The 26,994-nt window shown below is 37.5% G+C and overlaps 1 protein-coding gene across 6 annotated transcripts in view; it reads right to left on the reverse strand.

Annotated features, from left to right (window-relative positions):
- TBC1D5 (TBC1 domain family member 5) overlaps positions 1-26,994 on the reverse strand; it is a 403,210-nt gene that overhangs the window by 237,596 nt on the left and 138,620 nt on the right. For all 6 annotated transcript variants that reach the window (XM_061351052.1, XM_061351053.1, XM_061351057.1 and 3 more), the window contains one exon: positions 12,130-12,273. The gene's annotated coding sequence lies outside the window, so the exon portion shown is untranslated. Of the gene's footprint in view, positions 1-12,129; positions 12,274-26,994 lie in introns of those variants that run through there.

Below are 26,994 nucleotides of genomic sequence, written 5' to 3' on the forward strand. Positions count from 1 at the left end.
CTGCAGGTCTCCAAAAAGCATATACAAAGCTAGCATCTTTACAATGATTTACTGAAAGCAGCAGCTCGTTTTAATAAAACCATCCCAAAACATAAAATTGATTGAACCAACTGCTGTGCAGGGCATACACAACAGCTGATCAAAATCATTCAAGATTTTTATTCCTAGAATATCTCCAGAGCTTGTAGAGTTTTTCTTACTTTATTACTTCAGTTCTGATACACAACTCACTTAGACAAGCAGAAAAAATTAAGGCTGACTGGTATTCTGGCACTTTTATCCAGAAATTTAGATAAACTCAAAATAATCTCACACATGAAAAAAAAAAAAAAGAAAGCCAAATATACTTGAGAATCACCAGCAGTTTTCATAATGTAAAGACTATTACCTTCCCAATTATCACTCTTCAAATTACATAGCCTGCCTTGATTAATTGTATCCCAGAGAAGCTCCACAATACACCATACAGATTACTCTAAAGGACACAACATTGCTTCCACCTAAAAAAGTTTTAATGGACAGATTTATAATAGGATTTTAATGTAAGAGAGAATACTGTGCTTTAAAAAGGCAGCAAAGGAGGAAAACTTTGTCCAAACTGAAAAGATATCATTGCTAACTGTACTTTCCTTACACAAAAAATCCCTGATAAGTTTATCTATTTTGTTGAGCACAACAAAAAGTTCACCTTTTCAGAGTGTGCTACATGAAGCTTTGCTTGCCTTTTATATAGTAAAGTAATTTTATGGTATTGTGTCACAATGAAGGACAAAGATAAGCCAACTGTTTAGATTCCTCTCCTTTATGTTGTGGCTTTGATCACTAACAATACTGCGTGAACAGCCAACAGAAGGCTGACATTTCATAAAATATGCAGTGATAAAAACTAATACTGTAGCATCTGGGAGCGATATATAAAATGCAGAAATACACCTAATAACTGTGATCTTAAATTACAAGTTACTAAAAGCTAAATAAGCAGCATACCTAAAAGGAAGAGAAAGATTAAGACAGGATATTTATGCTTCTACTCCTAAAATTTAAAAGAAAATAATCCAAGATATGCTATGTATTATTTACAATTCCTCTGGTTCCTTTGGATCTCAAAAGTAGCCTTGTAGAAGAGTGCTTTTTTGCTATATCATTAGGCATCAGCAAAAGTTAAACACATTATAAGCCTTCTTTGGGCTGTATTAGTGCTCTAATGCTTTGTGAAGTTCCCTTTTATTGTCTCTTTCGAAATATCCATCACAGAAAACACATATGAAACCTGGTGACTGATGATTCACTGTTATGGGGAAAGCTGAAGCTCTGTGATGACCAAAGTAAGTAAAAATCCTTTCAATAAGCTACATAAATTAAGCAAATCTCAGAGTAGGAATTACATTCTTTTATTTACCTTATGAATATTAAGCATATACAACACAGGCCATGTAAAATGGAGGATTACATCCTAGAAAGCAGTGAATTCCTAAAGAACCTACAAGTCATAGTAAATAACCCACTGCTTTTTTTGTTCTTACTATGTTGCTGTAGCCAAGAAGCTCAAAACAATCCCAGGGTGCATTACAGGGAAATATATGGTACTATTAAATACCTGAAATTATCTGCACATATGGCATCACTGGAATGCCATAACCAGGCCTAGTATTATTAATCTAAAAGCAAGTTGAAATTAAAAGGACCCAGAAAGGAGTTAAAAGAATTACAAACAGGAAAAGTTTCTTGATATTATGTGTGTGAGAGATATACAAGATCACTACATTTAGTTTATTTGTAGAAAGATTAGAGGTCACTTGATTGAGATCTACAGCTTACTACACATGGAAAAGATGTAACAGTCAATAACTCCTAATTAAGCATAGAAAAGGATAGTAAGACACAATTACTGGAAAAGAAAAATCAGAAAAAATTGGTCTAGAAATACATCACCTTAATTATTACACCAGGTTAGCTAGGGACATAATGCAGGTGAAGTGATGATTTTGATTAAAAACACAAAAAAAAGGGAACTAAATCTTTACCTTGTATTATGTCAAAGATGGAATAGCTAAATAATTAAAATGATCCCTCCTGCACTAAAAGCAGTTTAATATTAAAGAAACGGCAATTACCTTTAAAAGACACAATTAACTTTAGAAGACAGTTTTATGGACCAACACTGTTCTCATTTATGATTCCATGGGTCAAACTTTTCTCCTATTACTCAATATGAAAAAAATATTTTATCTACTGTAACATAAAAATAATTTTAGGAAATGGTGCAGTATATTATCTTTCTTTACAAGAATACATCATCAAGAAACAAAGAAAAAGTGACCTAAATGGTACGATAGCTTAATCAACCACTAATCATTCACATGTCTATGTAACATTAATGTGAACCTGAAACAATTAAACAAAAATCAAAGCTAAAGTAAGTGCCCCAAATAATCTGAATATTATGGTGCAACCTGCTTATAGTACTATAAAATGGATAGGACATCCTCAGCATAGTTCTCAGTTCTAGAAACATTAAAGGTCTAAAGATCAAATGACATTAAGGAAAACATAACAAATACAGCTTTTTAGTATTAGGTCCTCATTTAGTAGCAGCGGAGGAGTCATGTATCAGATGAAAAAGAATGCAAAAGAAAATCCATATTTGGTGCCTGAAGAACCATGAAGCATATTTTCTGACTGAAAAACCCATAACAGTTTAAGTACGTGGGAGGCAATTGTCCTTGTGCATATAATTAGAGTCCGAATTTAGGGATTTCACTGCTTAATGCCCACCCACTCGCCTGTTATTCTTACCATGTTTTTCTTCTGCCACTTAATAGAGATGAATACTCTTTTCCCACCTCATATTTACATTGAGGCTATTTAATTTTTTTAGGCTGCTATAATAGGTTAAATGGCAGTCTCAACATCACTCTTCATTTCCCACTGGACAACAAATGGCATTGCAAGACTGAGAATAGATGAAGGCATATTTACATTCATAATGTTCTTGACTATAACATTTATGTAAATTATGATTTTACATTTCCAAATACTATAATTCTCAGTTTCAATGAATACTTTAGTACTCTTTTCATCATTAACTTGCTACATACATTACATGGAGAGAAAACACCAATGAAAAATAAAGAACCTAAGTCCTGTGATCAGAGAGGTACAAATCTTCTGTAAAAGGAAAAAATGCTCTGCCTCTGAATTAATCTTATGGCTGTACAGACAAGGTGCTGGACTGCACCTCACTGCTTATTTGGAGTGCAATTTACAGATATTTGTAAGAAGGCACTGAAAATCAGATTTCAAAACAGTGGCTTACATTTTAAACCCACCAAAATCAAACAAATGCATTGCTGATGGAAATGAAATCTTTCCCCCATCTGTATAAATAATGTATTTCCTATTAATTGATGAAACACCCTAGAAACACTATGTTAATTAAAGAACTGCATGTAGAGCTTAGGAATATGTTTACGGATGTTACACAAGAATGAAAAACTTTAAAATATCAATTTTCATTAACTGAGCTATTGCTCCATCAAATGTATAGAGTTATTATTAAACATCCTCAGAGTGCCAAATTAACTTTTCAGTTAAAAGGAAAAGTCACCTCTCATGCGTCTCAACACATGCACACTTACAAAACCTGTGCACTTCTATGTATGACTTGTTGGAATTTTTCTGTGATGGTCAGCTAAGTATTTCCTTCAATCTTTTGACATGTAAATCTGACTCAAAGGCCCCCTATGCTTCCAGAATTAAATAGTGACAAATCAAACTGGTCAAAATATTCTAACTTGTTTTGAAATGAGGAACCTGGTTTTTTGTTTTGATAAGAGCTTAGTATGACATTTTCAGCTTTTCAGCATTTTCAGGACTCCAAGTTTATGTTCCAATTTGGCGACTGGAGAATGTACGGACTCAGATGATAACCCATTCACGAAACTGCCTCTTCCATTAAGCATCACTTTATTTTCCACAATTAACTGAGCCGGTGTCATGGTTTAAACCCAGCCAGCAACTAAGCCACACACAGCCACTCACTGACACCCCTGGTGGGATGCAGGAAAGAATCGGAAACGTAAAAGTGGGTTGAGATAAGGACAGTTTAACAGGTAAAGCTAAAAGCTGCAAACACTAAGCAAAGCAAAACAAGAAATTAATTCACCATGGGCAGATGGGTGTTCAGCCACCAGGAGAGCAGGGCTCCATCATTTATAATGGTTACTTGTGAAGACAAACAGTATCACTCCAAACATGTCCCCGCCTTCCTTCTTCTTCCCCCAGCTTTATATACTAAGCATGACACCATATGATCTGGGATATTTCTTCGGCCCATTGGGATCAGGTATCCTGGCTGTGTCCCCTCCCAACTCGTGCACCCCATAGCCTGCTTGCTGGTGCAGTGTGGTGAGAAGCAGAAAAGACCTTGATACTGTGTAAGAGCTGCTCAGCAGTAACTAAAACATCCCTGTGTTATCAACACCACTTTCAGCAAAAATCCAAACAAGCCTCATGCTAGCTACTATGAAGAAAATTAACTCTATCCGAGCTAAAACCAGCAAAACCCATTTATTTTCTGCATACAGTACTAAATTTCCTAAGTTTCTGCTGAGTGCCTAGCAAAAGGGAAGTCAGTAGAGGCATCACCGCTGCACCGGTCCAAATTACGGCTACCAAACAGGAATCCCTTCCTCTCAGCACCCTACAAATACTGTGAAAAGGGGACTTATTTTGTGGAAATTTTAACAGCCAAACCTTCAGGGATATCGAGAAGACCTTCCCAAACTCACAGAGTTTGTTCATAAAGGAAACAGTGAAGTCAATCTAATATCACTCCCTAATATTTGCTGCAGGGATTACTGAAACTTTAAACATTAATTACAAAAATTAAAACCGTCTCAAGAAATAAGATGCTGAAAACTATTTGAATAGTGCCTAAGTCTTACATGCAGCTTTTACCACAATTCTTCAAAGAAGCTCACGCATGAATTCTGTGTTTCAGGTTCTTGCATATAAACTTTCAAGAAAGCCATTACATCACAAGAGTAGTGTCAGAAAAGTTACAAAATTTTATTTTTTTTTTGTAATTTTTTTTTTTAAAGAATCTAGGAATGTAAGGCAGATCCCTGTATTCAGATCTGCTGAATATTAGCACTTTTTTTTATATGAAATAGTTAATCCTTTTCATGATGTATTATAGTGCATTATCTTTTGGAACAAGAAAAAGATTTTTTTATAAGAATGTTTTTACATTTATGCTAGTCTATTGCATATCCTTGTTAAAAGTTAAATGTTAAAACAAACAAAGCCACAATTGCTTCCCTCCAAAATGCTACAAATACATGCAGCCTTCATAACTATAGTTTCCATGCATAAAAAAATAACCACAAATTCATTCAGCAGTTATGCTTCATTCATGAAATACGTGAAATGAATATAGATTATTATATTTAGTTATTTGGTCCCTATTCATCCAGCTGGTCACTATTTATCTGGAGCAAAGTTTCACACTATGAAATATCCTCAACTGGAGCACTGTATTTTAATTCGACATAGGTAGATACAGATTCACAACTTAAACATTTAGCCATTTCTTTTGATTTTCTCAAAACTTACTTTTTATGAAGTAAATGACTTTTTAAAATATTTTTGCTTTTTAAAGTTTTGAATCCAAAATCCAACTGAAGATACTGTATGACATTTCTGTTAATAAAACCACTCCACTAATTTCCTGTTCAAGTATTTATATTCATACTTATCTGTACTAGGAAAACTCAGAATGAGAACTCAGAAAATTATTCCTGCATTTGTTTTAAGTAAAATACTTTCCAAAGTCTGAGTCTAAATGACCCAAAAGAAAACTAAGTACAATCTGTGCTTTCAAGAGCCATGTGTAATTAAGGTCTCCTTACCATTTACTCAGGAAAGAAATACTGTTGCCTCTGGATTTTGAATTCAATAAAAACACTTTCCTGTCAGTTGGGATGAGTGTCTCCAAGCAAGAGTGTCTTGATCTACTTTTTCTTGTTACATTTTACAGAAAAAAATACATTCACCTAAAAAGAGAAGCATTTTCTTCTTCTGTCCTCCCCTCCACAAATACAGCTGCAAAAGAATGACAGTTTTTTCTTGGCTCCAGCTTGGATCCCACTATAGAACGTATTTCTGGGATTCTAAAACAATCTACATTAACATGCTCATGAAGTTTAACCATGCCAAGTGCAAGGTCCTACACCTGGGTAGGAGCAATCCCAGGCACAGCTACAGGTTAGGCAGAGAAGAGATTCAGAGCAGCCCTGTGGAGAAGGACTTGGGGGTGCTGGTCGATGAGAAAATGAACATGAGCCAGCAGTGTGCACTCGCAGCCCAGAAAGCCAACCGTATCCTGGGCTGCATCAAAAGCAGCGTGACCAGCAGGTCAAAGGAGGTGATCCTGCCCCTTTATTCTGCTCTCGTGAGACCTCACTTGGAGTATTGTGTACAGTTCTGGTGTCCTCAGCATAAAAAGGACATGGATCTGTTGGAACAAGTCCAGAGGAGGGCCACGAGGATGATCAGGGGACTGGAGCAACTCCCATATGAAGACAGGCTGAGAAAGTTGGGGCTGTTCAGCCTGGAAAAGAGAAGGCTGTGTGGAGGCCTCATAGCAGCCTTCCAGTATCTGAAGGGGGCATATAGGGATGCTGGGGAGGGCCTCTTCATTAGGGACTGTAGTGACAGGACAAGGGGTAATGGGTTAAAACTTAAACAGGAGAAGTTTAAATTGGATATAAGGAGGAAATTCTTTCCTGTTAGGGTGGTGAGGCACTGGAATAGGTTGCCCAAGGAGGTTGTGAATGCTTCATCCCTGGCAGTGTTCAAGGCCAGGTTGGACGAGGCCTTGGGTAATATGGTTTAGAGCGAGGTGTCCTTGCCCATGGCAGGGGGTTTGGAACTTGATGATCTTAAGGTCCTTTCCAACCCTAACGATTCTATGATTCTATGCTGTCCTGGGTGTAGCAGTAGCAGTCATTTTTTCTCCTTCTTAGTAGCTGGTGCAGCGCTGTGTTTTTGACTTTCAACATGGGAACAGAGCTGATAACATTGATGTTTAGTCTGACCAAGGACTTTCTGAGCCTCATGCTCTGCCAGGGAGGAAGGGAAGCCAAGAGGAAGCAAAGACAGGACACCTGACTCAAACTGACCAAAGAAGTATTCCATACCACAGCACGTCATGCCCAGGATGTAACTCAGAGTTACCCGAAAGGGCTAGTTCACTGCGGGGTTGAAGGAGGTAATGGTCGGTGCTCAGTCAGGCAGGGTGGGGGGAGTTATCGGTCAGCGGGTGCTCAGGTGTTGTATTCTCTTCCCTTGTTATTTCCTTTATCATTATTATTATTGGTGGTAGCAGGAGTGATTTGTGTTATACCTGAGTTACTAAACTGTTCTTATCTCAACCCGTGGGAGTTGCACTCTTCTGATTCTCCTTCCCAGCCCTCCAGGACAGGGGGAAAGAAAAAGGGGGAGAGTGAGAGAGCGACTGTGTGATTTATGGCTGACTGGGTTTAAACCGCAACACACACCAAGATAAAGTTTGAGCATTTTTATTACAAATTCTTGCAGCTGATCTATAACTCCTTTGCAAAACACAAGAAATAAGGCAACTTTGAAGACACACCTAACCTTCTGACTGCTTTTATAAGATCTCGATATTGCAAGACACACATGCTCCAGAGCAACAACAGTAAAATAACATTCATCCATTTCTTCTAAGTCTAGTTTTATCATTCGTACCAGCATCAATGCTTATTAGATGAATGCTTATTAGAAAAGATCTTAGAAGATCAGACACGTAACATTGAGAAAGCTACTGCAAAAATTGATGGCAATATTTTAATCCTTCTTTAGAAAGTGTAAATCTGTAGAAACATTATGTTCTCAAAGAAAGTGTTTAATATGAAGTCATGTACTGTACAACACTCAATGCAACCTTGAATAAAAACACATGAAGTTGCTCAGAAAGTTTTGAGTTTTATATAAAGTTCTTCATTAATTTATTCATATACAATAGAGCACTGATAATAAAGAATGATTTGTGACTCTCATAGCTCCTATTACCTTAAAGAAATGCACAAATGTATGTGTTTAATATATGTGTTCATTTAATAAATAGCACTCAGCAATCTGCAGAGGGTTTTAAATTAGTAGGCAGTTGGTCATCACTGTCACTTTAATTTGGCTTTATTCATCTGCTTTCTATCTAACTACAAATGCTGGCCAGTCACAACAACAACCAAGAAATGCTGCTACTTGCATTTGAGATACAGTCCCAAGGACTGGACTCCGCACATGGTTGGCATCCACACTGGTACCTGTCAGTATCATTTAATTTATGTTCAGACATTCAAATCTGTATAATTTAAGAGGAAAAAACTCTAAAATTCTCTCTACCTTTCTCATAAATCCCTTGTAAGTATTGAAAAACAGTAGTAAGGTCTTTCTTAATACCGGGATTTCTAACTAGCGAGGCTGGTTTCCTGGTTAAAATGAAAACAAACTATAAAGCAGACACCAAGCACGATGAAGAAAGCTCTGTCAGATCTGACTGAGTTCTGACCAAGGCCAGCTCAGGGTTTAGAGCCACACTGCCCAAAATGAGACTCGGGAGACAAATGGGGCAGCCTGCCAGGAGGCAAAGGCAAGGGAGATTCAGCACACAAAAGTCACTGCCAGAGGCAACTTGAATTAACAAGCATGTGAAGCAGTACGAATTTTGCCAAGTGAGGACCAGCTACATGAAGTGGGTAAATCCTGATATGGTAGCAAAAGAGAAGAAAGGATGTCTGGAGAGAATGGGCTAATAACACACAGTTCTGCTACTCCTCACCAGGACAATCAGCTACTGAAAATAAAGCTATAGGAATTACTAGTCCTGAGGTGATGCTATGTATCCTTCTGGGGAAAAGATATAACTTGATTTCAGTGCTTTGAAAAACAACTCTCAATCCTGGATCTATTCTTCCATCCTTTGAGGCTGCATGTCCTGCCAGTTTTCTACATCTCAGAAAGAATTTCTCAAGTTTATGGATTTCTCTCTCTAAAGCCAATCTCTGCAATAAAGAAAGAAATTAAACATTGGTGCATGGACCACCCATACTGTAGAAACAGCAACAACAGAAACACTGCAATGAATGCATGTTGGTGGGGTTTTTTGGAAATACTTAAAATCTTCTGCTCATACAGATTTGTGATGATCTCTATGAGCTGCATAAAACTGCAACAAATGGATAAATTATCCATTAGATGCTCCACAAAGATGTGGCCTGTAACATGATCAGAAGTCACCAACGCTTTTTAGACTGATAAAGAAGTTTAGTTGGATTTAAGGAAGCAACTGACAAATTTTAAAATGCTGTCTATCCTACAGGCTGTAAGAAAATACATAAAATTCACATAAAGATTTCTTCTTAGAAAGTACTGGATTTCAAATTATAACCACTTCTGCACTATTTAATTATCTGAGATCTTTCCTTTAAAAATACTGTTCATGTTTCCTGATGTTTCATAACCCAGATTATGAAACAAAAGCTTCAAAGCCAGGCTGCTAGCCAACATTTATCAATATTATATGGGATTTAATTACTCTTTAAGTCAAAGGAACTGTGTTCAAAGATACATAGTACTTCAGGTTCCTTATATCTGATTTTAGTAGTAAAACTTCTTTGACCAGTTTCATTATTATGTCAACACAAAAAAGGGAAGTGTTAAGTAAAACCGATCTTGGAGAAGATTGGAATAATTTCAAGCACAAGGAAATACAGGAAACTAAATAAGTGGCAGTTACAAATACTATGTCTTCAGAGAAATGGCTGGTCTTAAATGTAGGTTTAACAAATTAGCAATAATAAGTAAACCACTTGAAATTAGGATTAACACTTTCCCACCAAAGAATTCTTAACATGATTTAATTCAAAATCTGAAAAATCTACAGTATAACAGTCCTGAAACAAGCAACTGTGTCAAGCTTACTACGAAGCAAGCACAGGGACACATAATTTTAAAATAGTTATATATGTATCTTAAATGTGTAACTCAAAAATGCCAATTACAATGCTTTCGTTAATGAAATTTCTATTTTCTTGTTTTCCTAAGAGCTGTAAAAGTCAAAATGGCCAAGGAGAGAAGAGATTCACCATTCACCAAATAAGGGGATGGGAAAAGAAAACTGTATTTTTGGCAGTTTATTCTAATCATAAAGCCAGAACAAGCAATTTCATTTTTCTTTCTTACCTGTTCATTTTCACTCAATGGCTAACAAGAAGCAGCAGGTCTATTGATTATATGCATACTATGTTATTGCATGGGTAAGTAAAAATTAAGAGATTAAATGGAAGGTAAGAGCAGCAGCCAAAGATTCAAGTTTGTGTATCAAGTATCAAGACTTGTCTGCAGCCTGGTCTACCACTGAAAAAGTGCAGTACCTGCTTTAAAAATAAAACATATCTGGCAGGTTACACGGAAACTCACGCTGCCTGAAGCCAGTCTTCTTCACTGGTCTGACTGCTGCCTACAACACTTGGACTGTGAGAGGAGGGAAGCATTATACTACTGAATTTGGTTCAAACTGAACTCACCATGAGGTAGAGGCTAACTTTGTCCAAAGCCTTAATGCCTCAAGAAAGATCTCCCAGACTACAAGTATATAAATCTTGTCTTATAATAAATGTACACTGAGCTAAGCAGAATATTCAAAAGCTGCTACAGCAATTTTCAACTATTTACACTAATTTTTGAAATGCAAGTATTTTCTAGTAATACTTCAAATTGTAATTACCTTTTCTATGTAACAAAATAAAAAGATAATCCCAAATCATGTGAATCAATAGAAAATGGTGGAATTGTATAACCACACATGCATTCACAAAAAGACTTAAGCCACCAAAAGCATAAGTCTCTACTTTTCAACTCTTTTTGACAGTTCCAAAATTCAGGCACACATCCAGAAGAACTTTCTGCCCCACGTCTGGTCAGTAAAGAAATTGAGGTTAACCTTTAATTTTTAATGTCACCTGCAGCCAGTGATTGCTTTTTCTAATGCAAGTGACAGATAAACAGCAAAACACTCCCAAGATGATACACAAAGCACCACATACCATAAGTGCATTTTTATTTTTATTCCAACTCAATTTCTCAAATGGATAACCAATGTTCCTACTAATTTACATTAAGAATTGCATGAGGCATGAAAATTGTTCTGATGCATAGGCTCTATTTCTTTAATGTACTGCATAGTATTCTGTACTTTATTGCAACACTGGAAAACACTAACTACACTTAAAAGGTAGAGAAACTATACATACAAAATCACAAGCACATATATATCCTAAAAACCACTTCAGAAAGGGCTTTAAATTCTCCAGAGCAGTATGAAGTAAAAAAAAAAGGTCACTGATGGAAGTCAGTAAAAACAAAAAATTGTTGCTATTAAACCAAGTTTCCTGACCTTTAATCACTTGAAGTAGTGTTTTTCTCTAGACCAGTGCTAGTACTTTAAATCAATACTGCTAGAATTTCAACCTTCAAATTCCTTTACACAATTCAGTAGTATCACCTTAACATTTGCAAGGTAATTCCAAACTAAACTGAGGGAATATGGCAAACTGAGGTAATATAATCTAGCTATTTAAGGCAAAACTGGCAAGTCTTTAACAGCAAACACTGCACCATTACTAAACACTGCCATGTTGTTAATGTAAGAAGAGGTTTGAATTAGATCATGAATTGCCCCTCCAGGTCAGGACTTAGGGTATATTATGGCAGAAAGCAAAGGAAAGCTCCCATTGAAACTGTATGTTTTACCAGTTCTGTGGAAAGCAGACTTCAGTACAGCTATCCGTCACTTTTAAAACCAAATACTACAGTCAACATTTTAACTTGTCTTTTAAAATTTAACACAGAAAGAAAAGCACCTATGTTTGTAAAATAAGATTTTCTTTTACAGAACGGTTATTTAAAATAATTTTTGGACAACTACAGGAAAGACACCACAAACGTTTTAACATATACTAAATGTGCAACTATGACATTAATGTAAATGAAGCAAACTCAGTTTGCTTTAAAAAAAAGAAAAAAAAGGAAAAATTAACTTACATAGTGGGAGGTGCTCAAACACAAAGCAGACAGCTGTCCTCAGAATGATACTCTCCACTCAGGTAGCGCTGGGATAAGGCCCAGGCATCAGCAGCAATGAGGAAGCTGGAGTAGCAGTCTCAGTACCAGACTTCTGGAATTGACCTTTGGATGAAGAATAAAGACATTTGATGAAAAAATGCTAAATGAATCTATACTTTTTATTTTTTAATTTAACCTAAAGGGATTCAAGTGACCCAGGGCATTTGATTTCTTCAGAAAATTTCCATATGGGAAAAAGTCAAGGGACCGAAACTAGTAGCTTTTTCAATCAAGTAACTATTTCAAATAGTCACAAAACAGGAGAGATAGAAACAGCATTTAAGATAAGCCCATGTGGCTCAAATTATTTATTTCTAAGATGACAGCAACAGTAGAAAAACAATCTAATAGAATCATAGAATCATAGAATAGATAGGGTTGGAAAGGACCTCAAGATCATCGAGCTCCAACCCCCCTGCCATGGGCAGGGACACCTTGCTCTAAACCATATTACCCAAGGCCTCATCCAACCTGGCCTTGAACACTGCCAGGGATGAAGCATTCACAACCTCCCTGGACAACCTATTCCAGTGCCTCACCACTCTAACAGGAAAGAATTTCCTCCTTATATCCAATCTAAACTTCCCCTGTTTAAGTTTTAACCCTTGTCCTATCACTACAGTCCCTAATGAAGAGTCCATCCCCAGCATCCCTATAGGCCCCCTTCAGATACTGGAAGGCTGCTATGAGGTCTCCACGCAGCCTTCTCTTCTCCAGGCTGAACAGCCCCAACTTTCCCAGCTTGAGCATTATGAAGACTTCTTCCATCTTCAACCTGAAATTCAACTCAACATGCAAATCTTGGCTATTTCTCAGCATTATTTTCAATTCAACCTCCTGTGACTGAACTTCTTTATATCACAAATATAAAACTCTATATAAAATAAATATAAAAGTAACTTGATATTGTTAGATGTGTTTTCTAGAAAGTAGTTAATTCATTATTAGATAAGACCAAGAAAACAGTATAGGGTTCAACAGCACACTACAGCTGGTTATACACACACTACAAAGTTCAAGGCTATGGTTCTAAGAAGACTTCTAACAAATCAAATTCCAGCAACTTATCAGCCATTTATTTTTTATTAACTCTCTTTTAACTGTTTGAAAATGTACTTGTAAATTAAGAAATAAATATTTTTCTAAAATACTTCTCTCTTCAAAAGATGTTTATGCAGAAATTTTCAGCTTTTGTTAGTTAAATTCGATTAACATAGCGATGGGATATGCTTATTTAAAAAATAACTTGTCCTACGAAAAATACGCAGAGCTAATGGTGTTGAATTGGAAACAGGATCTTCCCTTTCTGAAAAGCTGATATTTCACTCAGTTTCTACAGTTTCTATCAGAAAACCTGAGAACAGACCATCTGGCACATTAAAAAAAAAAAAAAGGAGTCCTAGAAGACACTGATTTTGCAGGTAAGTACCAAAACAGTTCCTGCAATAGGACCACTGTTGTCAAAACAAATTAAATTGAGTTCAGAAATAAACTCTTAAAAACATACTCACTTTGAAGAAATAAATTTGGGAATTCCTTTTTAAGAAATTAAATATAATTGTCTTCACAGGAGGATATTAAACAGTTCCAGCTAAATAGTGGGAATTTTGGTGGCTTTCTTTGTTTTCTGTTGGTTTGTTTTGATTTTATTTAATTTGGCTTAGAATCCTAGTTGCAATATAGTAGCATATAAATGTATTTTTATTCCAGAGCATACTTTGACTTATTAAGCCTGGCATTAAATTTTATAACAAGATGTAATATATCTAATTCAAGAGGGCTCAGAGTTCCCTGTATTACTTATTAATATGTTAAGTGAATGTTTGGACAATTGATTTCAACTAGCTTTTGTGACTAAAATATGTGACAAAATACAATCTTCAAATTACATAGTCCATTTGTCATAACTACTGCTCTAATTTCTATAGGTGCTAACAAATTAAGCAAAAAAAAAAAAGCTACACTGACTAAATAAAGAACAAACCCACTGTTTTTCACACACAATAGTCGAAAATGCTACTGCCTCTGCCCAGTTCTGGTAGAAAGTGAGCATAATCACTTCTTGGAAACAAGGGAAAAATAATAAACACAAAGAGAAATACACGCAATCTATCTATTGCTATTTCATTTATATCTCTATCTATAGCTGTATCTGTACATCTATATCTACATCTCTACCTATCTCCTGGGTTAGTGCAAATAACTCCTCACATCACAGCTGTATTGGTAAGTGCAATGGAGGGCATGTGCTGAGGACACCGGTGTGAAACACCAGAGCCGCAGCCCAGGCAGAGGAAGGCAAGCTGCAGCGAACTACAGCAGTGATGCAGTTGCAACAGCTTTCATAAGTGAAGGCAGAAACAGGAGAAGCTGTGCAGGGGCAGCTTAATGCCAATTCACACAGTGTTCTGAGTTGGTACCAAAAGGGAAGGGTGGGTTTTAGAAGGAAAGGATCAAGAAATAGCGACCTCCCTAGATGGGAGAAGGGCAGGGCCAAGGGGAAAAGGAGAGGATGGATTGAAATCTCTTCTTTGTGTTACAGAAACACATCACATGCTCAGTAAAAGGAAGCACAGATGAGTTTTGGTCTGCCAGGCAAAGGACTGGTGTCCTTCGGCGCGGCTGCCACATCCACTCATGGGCCCCAATGTCAAGAGGTCTTGCAGAAGGATCTAGATAGACTAGGGCATTGGGCAATCATCAATGGCATGAAACTGAACAAGAGCAGATGCTGCATTCTGAACCCGGGATGGAGGAGTGCCAGCCACAAATGCAAACTGGGAGAGGGATCTGGAGGTGCTGGCTGGCACGCCACTCCCAACTGCAACCCTCCCGCAAATACTAGTTTTTTAAAATGGCTGAGTTGTGTCTTTTGGAAGAAACAACCAAACACGAGAGCCTGAGAACAGCAGCACTCCAATGGGAGTCCATCTGGCCCAATGCTCTCCCTCCAGTGGCACCTCATACGTGTCTAAAGGAGAGTATATGAGGATCACAGGTCTACTCTGTCAGGATCCAGAGGGGGTGTTTAGGCCTCATGCCCAGAACCGGCCTCCCTTGGGACCTGCACTGCAGATAGCCTCTCAGACCTAGGTCCCAGCTTGTCATGCAGAACTATATGCGTAACATATCATAACTGTTCTGCCCTATTCTGTTCTGTTCCTTTGCATTCCCTGCACTCACGATGAGTCGTGTAACGATGAGACCATTATTTACCTGAAATGCCAAGGTGTTTTCAGCACCAAAAGCACTTTCAAAGACACAAATCAGGTTGCAGGTGGAAAGATTATTTTATTTATTTCTAAATAAAGTTATTTTATTTACCTTAGTTTAGTTTAGCTTAGTTATTTTTAGTCTAATTTAGATTGTATTTCCTTTTCCTAAAAAGTATTAACCCGATGCACACATGTAGCCAGCAGCAGGCTGATGCATCCTTCAGTTTAGCTTGGAAAAACCCTCCCTTGCAGCCTGAGACAGGAAAGCTGGGGCAGGAGCAGTGCCATGGTGGGGCGAGAGCCGTGCAAGAACCCAGCCAGAATGGGCCAGGGAAGACGTGGCAAGGGGGGGTGCTCCATGCAAGAGAGGAGAAGCAGCAAGTCCCGGGGCCATGCTGGGGCCACCCTGGGAATGCAGAAGGCTTCCTCCCCCCACATGTGGGGCACGAAGGCCACCTGCGTGGAGCACGAGCAGCTGCCTTTGGGCTACAGTAGCCCAAAGCAGCCCCATGGAGGGGCTGTGCTCGGCTGGAGAGGAGGCAAAAAACCCCGGGGACACTTGCTGGTCCAGCCTGGGGGCAAAAAAGCCTTCCCCCCGCCCCAGCTGCAGGACACGAGGGGCCACCTTCGTGGTGCATGAGCACCAGGCAATAACCCAGAGCACCAGGACCAGAGGAGCCCTTACAAGTGGTCATGCTCAGTGCTCAGAGGAAAGCAAAAAACCCCCGGGACCGGTGCCAATCTGCCCCGGGGGAAAATTCCTTCCTGACCCCCGTGCTGGCGATCGGCTACTCCCTGAGCACGTGAGCAAGACCTGCTCCCGGTCCACGGGCTGGTTATGCCTCTAAGGGGACAAGGGGACGCTGGCAGTGCCTTTTCTGGCTCCAGCTGGAACCACCGCAGGGGCTTCCAAGAGCAGCAAAGTGCCACTGGCCTGATCTAGGCTGGGAGCAAGAACCCTTCCAGTGCCTGGCACCGGAGCTCCAAAGCCCTGGGGGAGGGCGCTGCTCTTATACTGCCCCGGAGCATTGTGATGCTGCCTTGGCGGGTGCTGGCACTGTGACACGGGGGTAGACGGGGCCCCCACAGCCCTGCCCACCCCACTCCAGGCCTGCTGCTGCTGCCCCTTCTCCCAGCATGCCTTGCAGAAAGGCCGTTGGGCTGCTGGCCCTGCGGCAGTGCCTGTGCCCAGGAGGCCCAGGGGGATGGCTCTGCCCATGGCAGCCACGCACCGGCACCGCTGCGGGGTGTCCCTGTAACCGCATCTGTGTGTTCAGACTGTATCAATAAAGGCTTTTATACCACGTACAGTCATTTGAATTCAATTCAGAATTTAAAAACAACCATCACCATCATTTATGTACAGCCATTACGAAAATATCTTTACCGCTTTTTCTTGCTTTTCTGCTTTTCTATTTCCTCCTTTTGCTTTTCATACACCCCGTTTCTGCATTTTCCCCTCAAACAGACCAAAGCCTGCAAATACAGAACAGTTAATATGTGTATTTGCAGAGGACTTACTACAGTGAGATCACAGCCTTGTACTGAAGTAATAATAAATAGTAACAAATGTTTTGCTCAACTATCACAAGTCAATTCAGTCACAGCTGGATCCAGTGACTGGTTTCCTTTGAAGCAGTTCATTTAACATATGAATCCTGTAAATTCTTACCGAAACAACAGAAACACCCCCAACCAATGGTTTGAATAACGCTTTTGTAGAAGAAATAGAAAATACTACGCTAAATTCTGAAAACAGAGGTGATAATGTGTTGCATATCAGTGCAGCACAATGATTATCACATTATTCATACAATTATTATAATAGTTTGCAACAAGTTACACTGTAGAATGTTCTCTAACACTGCATTCTAACCCTGCACAGGTGTTTTCTAAGTTATAAATGAGTTGAATGGACTACAGACAGTAGGAAAAGAGTATGGACTAACTGAAATCAAAATATAGCCTTACTGTGAATACTGAAAATTGTATCAGTGGGGACAAAAAATATGTAAGTTACTGAAATAATTTACAAAACAGAATATAGGATTACATTAAGATTTGTATAATATAAGGTATAAAGATTATGTTTCTTGAAAATTAAAAGAGAAAGTAACTTGACTGCATGAACTAGAGAGTATCAGTAAAGGTGATAACATCCTCACGTGGACTGCTCACCTTGTCAGAAGGATCCACACCAGACATTTCTGGAACCTACATGGGGACTACATAATTCAATACCATGGCAAAGGCAGACCATCTGCAAGAGTGCTTGAACATTATTTACAGAGAATAGTCTTCAAAATATGAATAAAAAGCTTTCCTTATGTGTGCAGATGCCTGCATGCCCACATAGGATGGAGGAAAGCAAGGGTTCAGTATTATATGCATAGAAGGTTCCTAACAACTAGAGTTACTCCAGTGTTGAAAGAAGCAGGTGTCAGGAGGACACCTAACTTCTTAATAGAAGTGTTAAAGAAAGCTACATTTTACAGCTAACAAAATAGGCACAGTAGTACATACTTTGAAAGTGAGTCTTTATGTTTCCTATAGTTCACTAGTCCTAAAAATAAGCTCCTGCTTGGAAGACCCAAACCATCCCCACACTTTGCCACTTGTTCTCGGTAAGTCTTGCTTCACTATTCTTTCAATATACACTAAACTAAAGCCACTTAAGGGGGGGGGGAGGGGGGGGAGGGGAAGGAAGTGGAAACAAAGAAAAGAAACCATCTTAATTTTACTATTCTCTGTTCTTCCTCCCTCACAAAAATTACATAACTATGAATAAATATAGCAAATGATATAAATTAATCTGATATTTCAGTTAGTAAGAACATCTTAATCTCCTTTCATCAAGATTCAATGATGTTTTTAACATCTATGCTAGATGTAAACCTGAAAGTTTTTCACACAGTCTTTCCATTTAAGTAAGTAAACTTTAGTTTACACTTTAATTTTGAATAGCCATGTATTACTTTTTTAGACATCTGTCCATCATAATACTGTACCAGAATTAAAAACTAAAAATACTAAAACTGACATCAAGCTGTGCTGAAAGTACCTTAAGGAAGAACAATACTTTTAAAAACAGAGTATGTGACATGCTCAAAGTATGGGATTTGGTTACTGAACAGAGTGTAGGAATGTCCCACTTCTACACTGCTTCTCAGGTATACATATGCACAAAGGAGCATTTTAAGATGCCAGCAGCTGAGTAAGATACTCTCTTGTATAGGTCTATTAAATCTGTGAATGCAGGAGCTGCTGCATTTCACAGTCTATTATTTATATGACAGAATGAAGATCTGAAAACATGAAATATAGCCTTAAATTATTCACTTATTCTTTTCACAAAAGGAGAAACCGTCAATCTAACACTAAAAGACTTCAAGCATATTTCTAAAGGTTTCATGAAAATTGCCTTATTTATCAAAACTTTATTCCCTCCGTTTGTTCATTAAATACTGTAGCTTTGCATTAAGGTCAAGCAGTGCCAACCAATTACTGTTGCTGGAAAAGTCCTACCTCCTTAACACGCAAAGAAACCACAGTATATAGTGAATTATTTTAATAGGCAAACTGAAAACTGTTTACCCAAAGTACATTTCAACCATAAAAATGTATTTTAAGGGTTTCTATCAACAATCAATTATAGTACTATTTATTATCACAGCAGCATTAAGCATGATTCTTTGTCTGCTTAAACGCCAGCCTTTAAAAAATATACATCTATTTTAGCATATTCAGCAATAATTCTGTTCTTAGCTCACACTAAGAAAAAGAACAAAAATTAAATTACCTATAAAACAAACTGAAAGGTAAAAAATGAAACACTAAATTTTAAAGAGACAATAACAATTGTTATAAACATTCTGGCTTCTGCCTTCATTCTCTACTGGTGGGCAAAAGGGTTCAGCTTGTATGACAGACCTGAAAAAACACCACCACCCTGCTTTCATTGTTCCTAGTTTTATAGTTTTATTTTAGGGTAAAATTCTCCATCTTGCAATATACAAGAACAGGTGAGCAACAGACAAATGGATTTTACATGGTTATGCACAAGAAAAGGCCACCCATGGGGCATCATACCAAACACTAGCATCATTCAGGATAAAAGGATTTCCATAAAATATTTTGCTAAACAATTTAGGATAGACTCCCCTTTGTCCTAATTCAATCTTTTCCCCAAACTATCTTAATGGCTGGTGGCTTGAAAGGCTAAAATAATGATTTTAGTAGGTAATCACCTCTACCTTTATATTTCACACATGCAAAATTTTGGATCTCATTTCTCTTTGGAACTGACTCATCCTATTCCACCTAGTACATAAGATGCAATGAAAGTACACTCAATTTTCTGATGCTAACCTTAGAAATCTCTGTTATGAGCTCAACCATGACTTTCTGAAATTACAACACAAGCAAAACCAAAGAAAAATTCTTCTACACATCCTCTCAGCTTGTCTCACTAGAAAAAAAGTTTTCATCCATGTCCTGTATCAGTGATCAATGGGACCTACAAAGATATGAGACACACATACCATTGCTACAAACAAGAGGAAATAATGTAACAAAAGGGATGAAAAGAAAATCCTTGAAACAAGTCATACTGAAAATTATGGAGGAGGAAAGATGTCAACAGATTCGGATCTGTGGTCTCATTCTTTCTAAGAGATCAGAATAAAGAAAATCAGAAGAGGTAAAAAAATACCAAACACACAAAACAAACTCAACCAAACTTAAAACACCTCAAAAAAAAAAAAAAAAAAAGAAGAAAGCCCTCACCTGTCCCTCCAGGTGAAGTAAGTCACACCTATAAGTCCAGTTTATTGGAGAAACCTAAAAAGATTTTAGAACCAATTACTGCACAACCAAATTTCTAGAAGAAGGAATAGTAAGAAAAAAATACAGATCCCTTCAAACTCATCTGAATTACTTCACTGGAAGGGTGCTGACTGGCTTTACAGATGAGAAGGAACAGTAGATGTGATTCAAGCTTGAGATTACAGAGATTTTAAACATGTTCTGCATTGTCGTTGCCAATATAATAAAGTACTGTGCAGACATTATTATTACAAGGTGGACACAAAAATTATTAAAATCAGAGAGCAGTTGTTCTTGAAAAGAATTTTTATCAGCTCTGTCAAGCTGGATATATATTTCAAATGGATCTCAGACTGTTTAGATCTGTTTTTACCTGTTATTTTCATAATAATCATAGTAACTCAAAGGCAGTGTGATAAAACAATGCTGGGAGAAACTAGCGGTATCTAAGAGGATAGCACCTGATTCCAAATGCTTTTGAAAAATGGGAGACATGGTCAGAAATCAACAAAGTGATTCAATAGACAAATCTGGAGTGCTACATTTAGAAAAGATGCATCATTGACATGAACACAAAATGGACCAGCAACGTTACATAGGGAATCAATGAACAGAGAATATAAGAGTAAATTTTGTGGTATCTTTCAAAATCACATTCCACTCAAATAGGTTGGCAAGCATGTGAAGTGTATGTGGGTATGTGGGTGGGTGTGCGCATGCATGCATACAAAGAGCTGATAACTACTTTTATCCAAACCACTCAGTTTTGGACATCATAATTCTTACAAAGATGCAGGCAAACTACGAAATGTCAACAGGCGTGCAACTTCAAGGATTGCTAAGGAATTTCACTCACTAAAGCTTCTCAAGAAAAGGTTTCATCAATGTACTCTGCCAAGCCAACCACAGTAACAAACCTTCAACAGCTCTCTCACCTCACATGTTCAAACTCCCATGTTCAAAACCATCACATCAACTTCACTGGCTACCAGACAGGTGGAGAGGAGATTATTAATCTGTGTAGTTGCTTTTGAATTTCCTTGACATGAGACAGTACTAGATTGAGCATATCAGTGAGTAACTTTTCCTGTTTTATCATTCACTGGTTAATATTACACAGAATTTCATGTAAGAAAAAATGCATCACGGATCATTTTTATTTTCATGTCACATGCACAGGTAGCTCTTAATAATTCCTTACCCTATGCCCTGTAATAACAATCGAAAATGGACCGCAAAAGTGAAGCGGCACGCCAACCAACAGCTCTTCTGCAAATTACAGAACAATCTTCAGCTTTAAAAGACATGTCATTTCAGTATAGTTAATCAGAAGAAATGGATCTTCTGTACTGATGAAACCATCTTTGTGAGGATAGAAAGAACAAGCTCTGTTTTTCTAGATCCTCAGCTCTACTGGATAACACTAACCAGCAGTGGGAGATATGGAGGTGGGTTGTAAGATAAGGAACAGGCTAGAGGCAAGAAGAGCTGTTATAATTATAGCTGGGAACACAGAATTTGTTAAAGGAAGTCTACTGTATAATTACATTTGAAAATTTAGCAAGATGCCCAGAGGCTGGCTTGCAGCTGTCAGGAACTGGTAACGCTAGAGTTCTGCTCAGGAGGCAACCACTGCTAAGTGCACCTCCCTGTGAGCCCACTTCGGCAAGGCAAAGGCATGACTTCAGCTAAAATTAGTAAGATCACACAACATGTGACATTATACCTATTCTCAGTAAAAAGTGTTCAGAGATTGGGAATTATTTGAAAGGAAATTAAATGTAAACTTGCTGGTTTTGATTCTACACTAAATGTACTTTATGAATGACTGATGACAGTAGTATTGTGTGAATTGAGTATTTTATTTGATAACAGTTAAGTTCATGTGCTTTTAAAAAATATTAATTCATAATCAAATTAAGTTCATCTACAGGTTAACAGTGGTTTGCATACAAAGTCATAGTTCTCACTTTGGTTAATCTGACCCTACCAAATGAAAATAAATGGATGAAATGCAGACTGAATGCAAGACTAAAAAAAATACATAAATCTTTATATCTGTTTCTTTCTCATGTTTAAAGCTGAAGTGATATTGTTACTGAGAAACATATCGTAACTACAAACACCCAAAGTGGTAATCTGCAGACAAATTGACCAAGTATGAAATATGACTAAAGCACTTAGGAAAAAAAAATTGATTAAACAACTGGAAAAAAAAAAAATCTCATTTTATATGGAGTTAATGATTCTACTTAAAAATATATATTCTGCTAATTCAAATATTAGCAAATTAAGTGCTGAGCATATTGAAAATTCTCAACAACCACAAGTGTTAGCGGCATTTATTTAAAGGACACCTGGATAAAGAATTGAGCAAGAATTATAATACAGTCATAAATGTGACCATACTTTTTGACAGAATTTTGACAGAATTCAAAACTGTGTCATCATATTATCATTCAAAGAAAATAAAAAGCTCTAGAAGACAGAGACTTCAAGCCTAGAACAGTTATTCCTAAATGCTGTGACAGCTGCTTCTTTTATTTCAGACTTATAGTTTTATAAGAAATTTAAGTATATACATCTGCTTGGCATAATGGACTTTAAAGACAGAAAACTTGAGGGTTACTATATCTTTAATTAAATCAGCTACTCTTAAAAGGTGAAGACTGAAGAAAGAGCTTAAATCCTGAAATAACGTCCAACTGCTGACATTGCAAATACAGGCAGAGCATCAACTATTCCGTATCTGCTCTATCAGCCTAAAGATATTCTTGTTTGATGCCTCATTGTTATGAGCAGTTCAAATACTACAGTTGTCTTTTCCACAGAAAGGTGGAAATATTTTCTACATATTATAGGATTTGCTCACTTACAAAAATGTTCTCAGTTTAAATAAAAGGTTCCTTTCTGAGCATCAAATCTGGCTTTTCCCTAGTGTAACACAACTGTTTTTTGCGATCTACAACATTTCATTGGAGGAGGGGAAAGGATAAAAACTAAGAAATCAGCTATTTTATACAAATGTCTCTCCTCTAATTTTCATTATATGAAGACAGAGGTTTGAAGGATGATCGTTTCAGCAAAAGAGGGGCACCTACTGAACATACAAAGTTCAAGTTTTGTTTGACATTTACAGATAATTAATCCTTACATTTTAATTTCTTCATTTTCATTTTTGAAGAAAAATATAATAACTTTAAAAATTCAAGTCTTTGAAAGAAGACCAAATTTAAGTACCTTTTTAAAAAACAGAAATGAAAATTCATTTTGAAAGAAGCTTCAGGAATACTGATGCATGCAATACTGATTTCAGACAGTGACCCAGGTTTTACTCAAATACAATTTCTCCAGGACTGTCTAACTGCAAATATTCTTAGTCTTGGTCACATTTCCACAGATACTGCAAATGTAAAAGAACTTCATTCTGATTTCCTCTGCTTCAAGCATAATAGTTTCCTGTGTTGACTGCTGTCACAGAATCATAGAATAGTTAGGGTTGGAAAGGACCTTAAGACCACCAAGTTCAAACCCCTCTGCCATGGGCAGGGACACCTCACACTAAACCATCTCACCCAAGGCTCTGTCCAACCTGGCCTTGAACACCACCAGGGATGGAGCATTCACACCCTCCCTGGGCAACCCATTCCGGTGCCTCACCACCCTTACAGTAAAGAAATTCTTCCTTATATCCAATCTAAATTTCCCCTGTTTAAGTTTTAACCCATTATGCCTTGACCTATCACTACAACTCCTAATAAAGAGTCCCTCCCCAGCATCCTTATAGGCCCCCTTCAGATACTGGAAGGCTGCTATGAGGTCTCCATGCAGCCTTCTCTTCTCCAGGCTGAACAGCCCCAACTTTCTCAGCTTGTCTTCATATGGGAGGTGCTTCAGTCCCCTGATCATCCTCTTGGCCCTCCTTTGGACTTGTTCCAACAGTTTCTTGTCCTTTTTAGGTTGAGGACACCAGAGCTGCACACAATACTCCAAGTGAGGTCTCACGAGAACAGAGTAGAGGGGCAGGATCACCTCCTTCAACCTGCTGGTCACGCTCCTTTTGATGCAGCCCAGGATACAGTTGGCTTTCTGTGCACATTGAAGCCAGTTCATGTTAAGGTTCTCATTGACCAACACCCCCAAGTCCTTCTCCACAGGGCTGCTCTGAATCTCTTCTCTGCCCAACCTGCAGCTGTGCCTGGGATTGCTCCAACCCAGGTGTAGGACCTTGCACTTGGCATGGTTAAACTTCATGAGGTTGGCATCAGCCCACCTCACAAGCGTGTCGAGGTCCCTCTGGATGGCACTCCTTCCCTCCAGTGTTTCAACCGAACCACACAGCTTGGTGTCATCGGCAAACTTGCTGAGGGCGCACTCAATCCCACTGTCCATGTCACCAACAAAGATGTTGAACAAAATGTTCAGCAAACGTTTGTATGAACAAATATATTGTCATATTCATCTATATTATACTATGTAATACAGTTTTAAGGACTGCAATGATCACTTCAGGAATGTACAGAGAAGAATTCAGTCTTTCACCTAAAATACTGCTGTGGAAGAGCAAAAGGATTTTTATGAGTTAATCTTACGTATCAGCAATTCCACAGTAAAACATAAGAAAGCAAACTACAAAAAATTGCTGACAGTTGCACGCATTGCTGCTGCTCTGGACAAGGAAAAGCCTTTAAACTTCTTAATATTGATTCTTAAAAGAAAGGAATGTCTTATATGGAATTTTTCTGTAGATTTCTGTAAGCACACAAATCTATAAATCTAGGGGCACTTTTACCTCTAGTTTAATATACAAAAAAATAAAAGCCCAAATAAAAAAAAACAACAGAAGTCTGAATGACCTTCCTTGCTAGTACATAAAGCAAAATGAACACTGCTTATATCTGTAGAGAACGCACTTTTCCGAAGATATGAACCTTTAAACAAAAAGCTCTGTGTGGAAATAAAAATTCCAATACAATTGACAAGTGCCAGGTCCCTAAATGCCAAAAAATTAATGAAATCTGGCTGTGGCTCTGAGTAGCAGTACTACTTCTGCAATGTGATGTTTTCACCACCATATTAGGAAAAATTTCTTTACAGAAAGGGTAATTAGGCATTGAAACAGGCTTCCCATGAATCACCATTCCTGGAACTGTTCAAAAACCATGTAGGTGAGGCCCTCAGTGACATGTTTTAGTGGTGATCTTGGCAGTCCTGGGTAATGGCTGGACTTGATGATCTTACAGGTCTTCTCCAATCTAGTTGATTTTATGATTCTAGGTGTTGTGTGTATTCAATATGGTTTTAACAGACAGGGATGTACAATTCTACACCTTGAATGACAACTGCTGAAGACCAGTCCCACTTAAGTTCAAATGCTATGAATCAAAAGACAGCTTGTATCTCTGCCAAAACTTATTCTGATTCTGTGCATTTCTGTACATAGAAGGATTCTGCATATACTATTATGTCTTTTACACTGTAACTACCTGGAAAAAGAATATTAACCAGTTTTATGTTTTAGGTAAGGAGTTATGACTTCTGTTATTCTGCTCATTACATGCATCAGTAACATGTAATAACCATGTTTCCACCCTCTCTTATTAGTACTTATCTATGTATCTATCCATGGAAACAAACAATTTTCAAAAAGTTGCATGGCATAACACAATTAGATCTATTAAGTCAACATTCACTAGAGTTTGAAGACGTCTGACCATTTTTATGAGATTCAGCTTATCCATCCCCATGAAGGCATACTTTAACATGATGGTACTTACCATGGGAACAAAAAAAGTCTACTGTTTCTAAAGTTGCTTTCAAATATTTTAAATAGCTTGCTTCTATTCTTTTCCTCATAAAATAACAAATGTCAAATAGCATATAAAAATTCCCAAATTAAGGAAAGAAAAACAAGAATGCACATTATATACAAAGCAGTAATAGGCAGAGACAACTTCACTAGGCTGTGACATATGACATCTGGTAGACTATTATCATAATAAATGGAAAAAGTAGGTGAGATTCTGTCAACACCAAGGTATGAAGAAATGCATCTTCATCAGAATGACAAACATATCTGCCTTTAACAAACATAGGTCAAACTAAAATTCAAGTACCTATGAGTTACATATTTTCACTTTACTTAATCTCCTTTTCTGTTTCATTTAATTAAAGCATAACACCATTTATTGGAAATATGTATTTATGCAATTTAATTTCTTTTTAGTGAGGATAAATTAAACTTGCTAATAATCAATGGCTAAAAACTACAAATGAAAAGAACCATAACAAAATTTTATTCTATGGAGACCGAAATTTGTCATTAGGTGCTTTACAAATGAGTTAGAATATTGTCCTTTTATTTTTGACTGAAGGCAAGATGTAATTTATATTTAGTCCTTTCAGAACTAGATACATACCTGCAAAATAATATTCACCAGATTGTAACAATTTTCTATATGCAGAAAAGTAGAAGTTTGAAATCCACCGTGTGAACAGCCAAGTGACAACAAAATGATGTTTTTTTTGTACAAGTCACAGATGGAAGAATTTCGCAAAGTAAATCGAAGAGTATTTTTTTATTATTATTACTTGTGGTTTGATATAAAAAAGTTACTTGGAAAAGCAAATTTCCCAAAGATATTGGAATATAAAATTCCGAAAGAGAGATGGTGGGGAAAAGGGTATAATATTAATACCATTGTATTACTAGATAGCCATTTGCTTGATGCTTTGGGGTCAGTTT

This window comes from Neopsephotus bourkii, unplaced genomic scaffold (genome assembly GCF_033783945.1).
Source record: "Neopsephotus bourkii isolate Nb327-2 ecotype Australia unplaced genomic scaffold, CSIRO-AGI_Nbou_v1 NB_549, whole genome shotgun sequence".
Lineage (NCBI taxonomy): Eukaryota > Metazoa > Chordata > Aves > Psittaciformes > Psittacidae > Neopsephotus > Neopsephotus bourkii.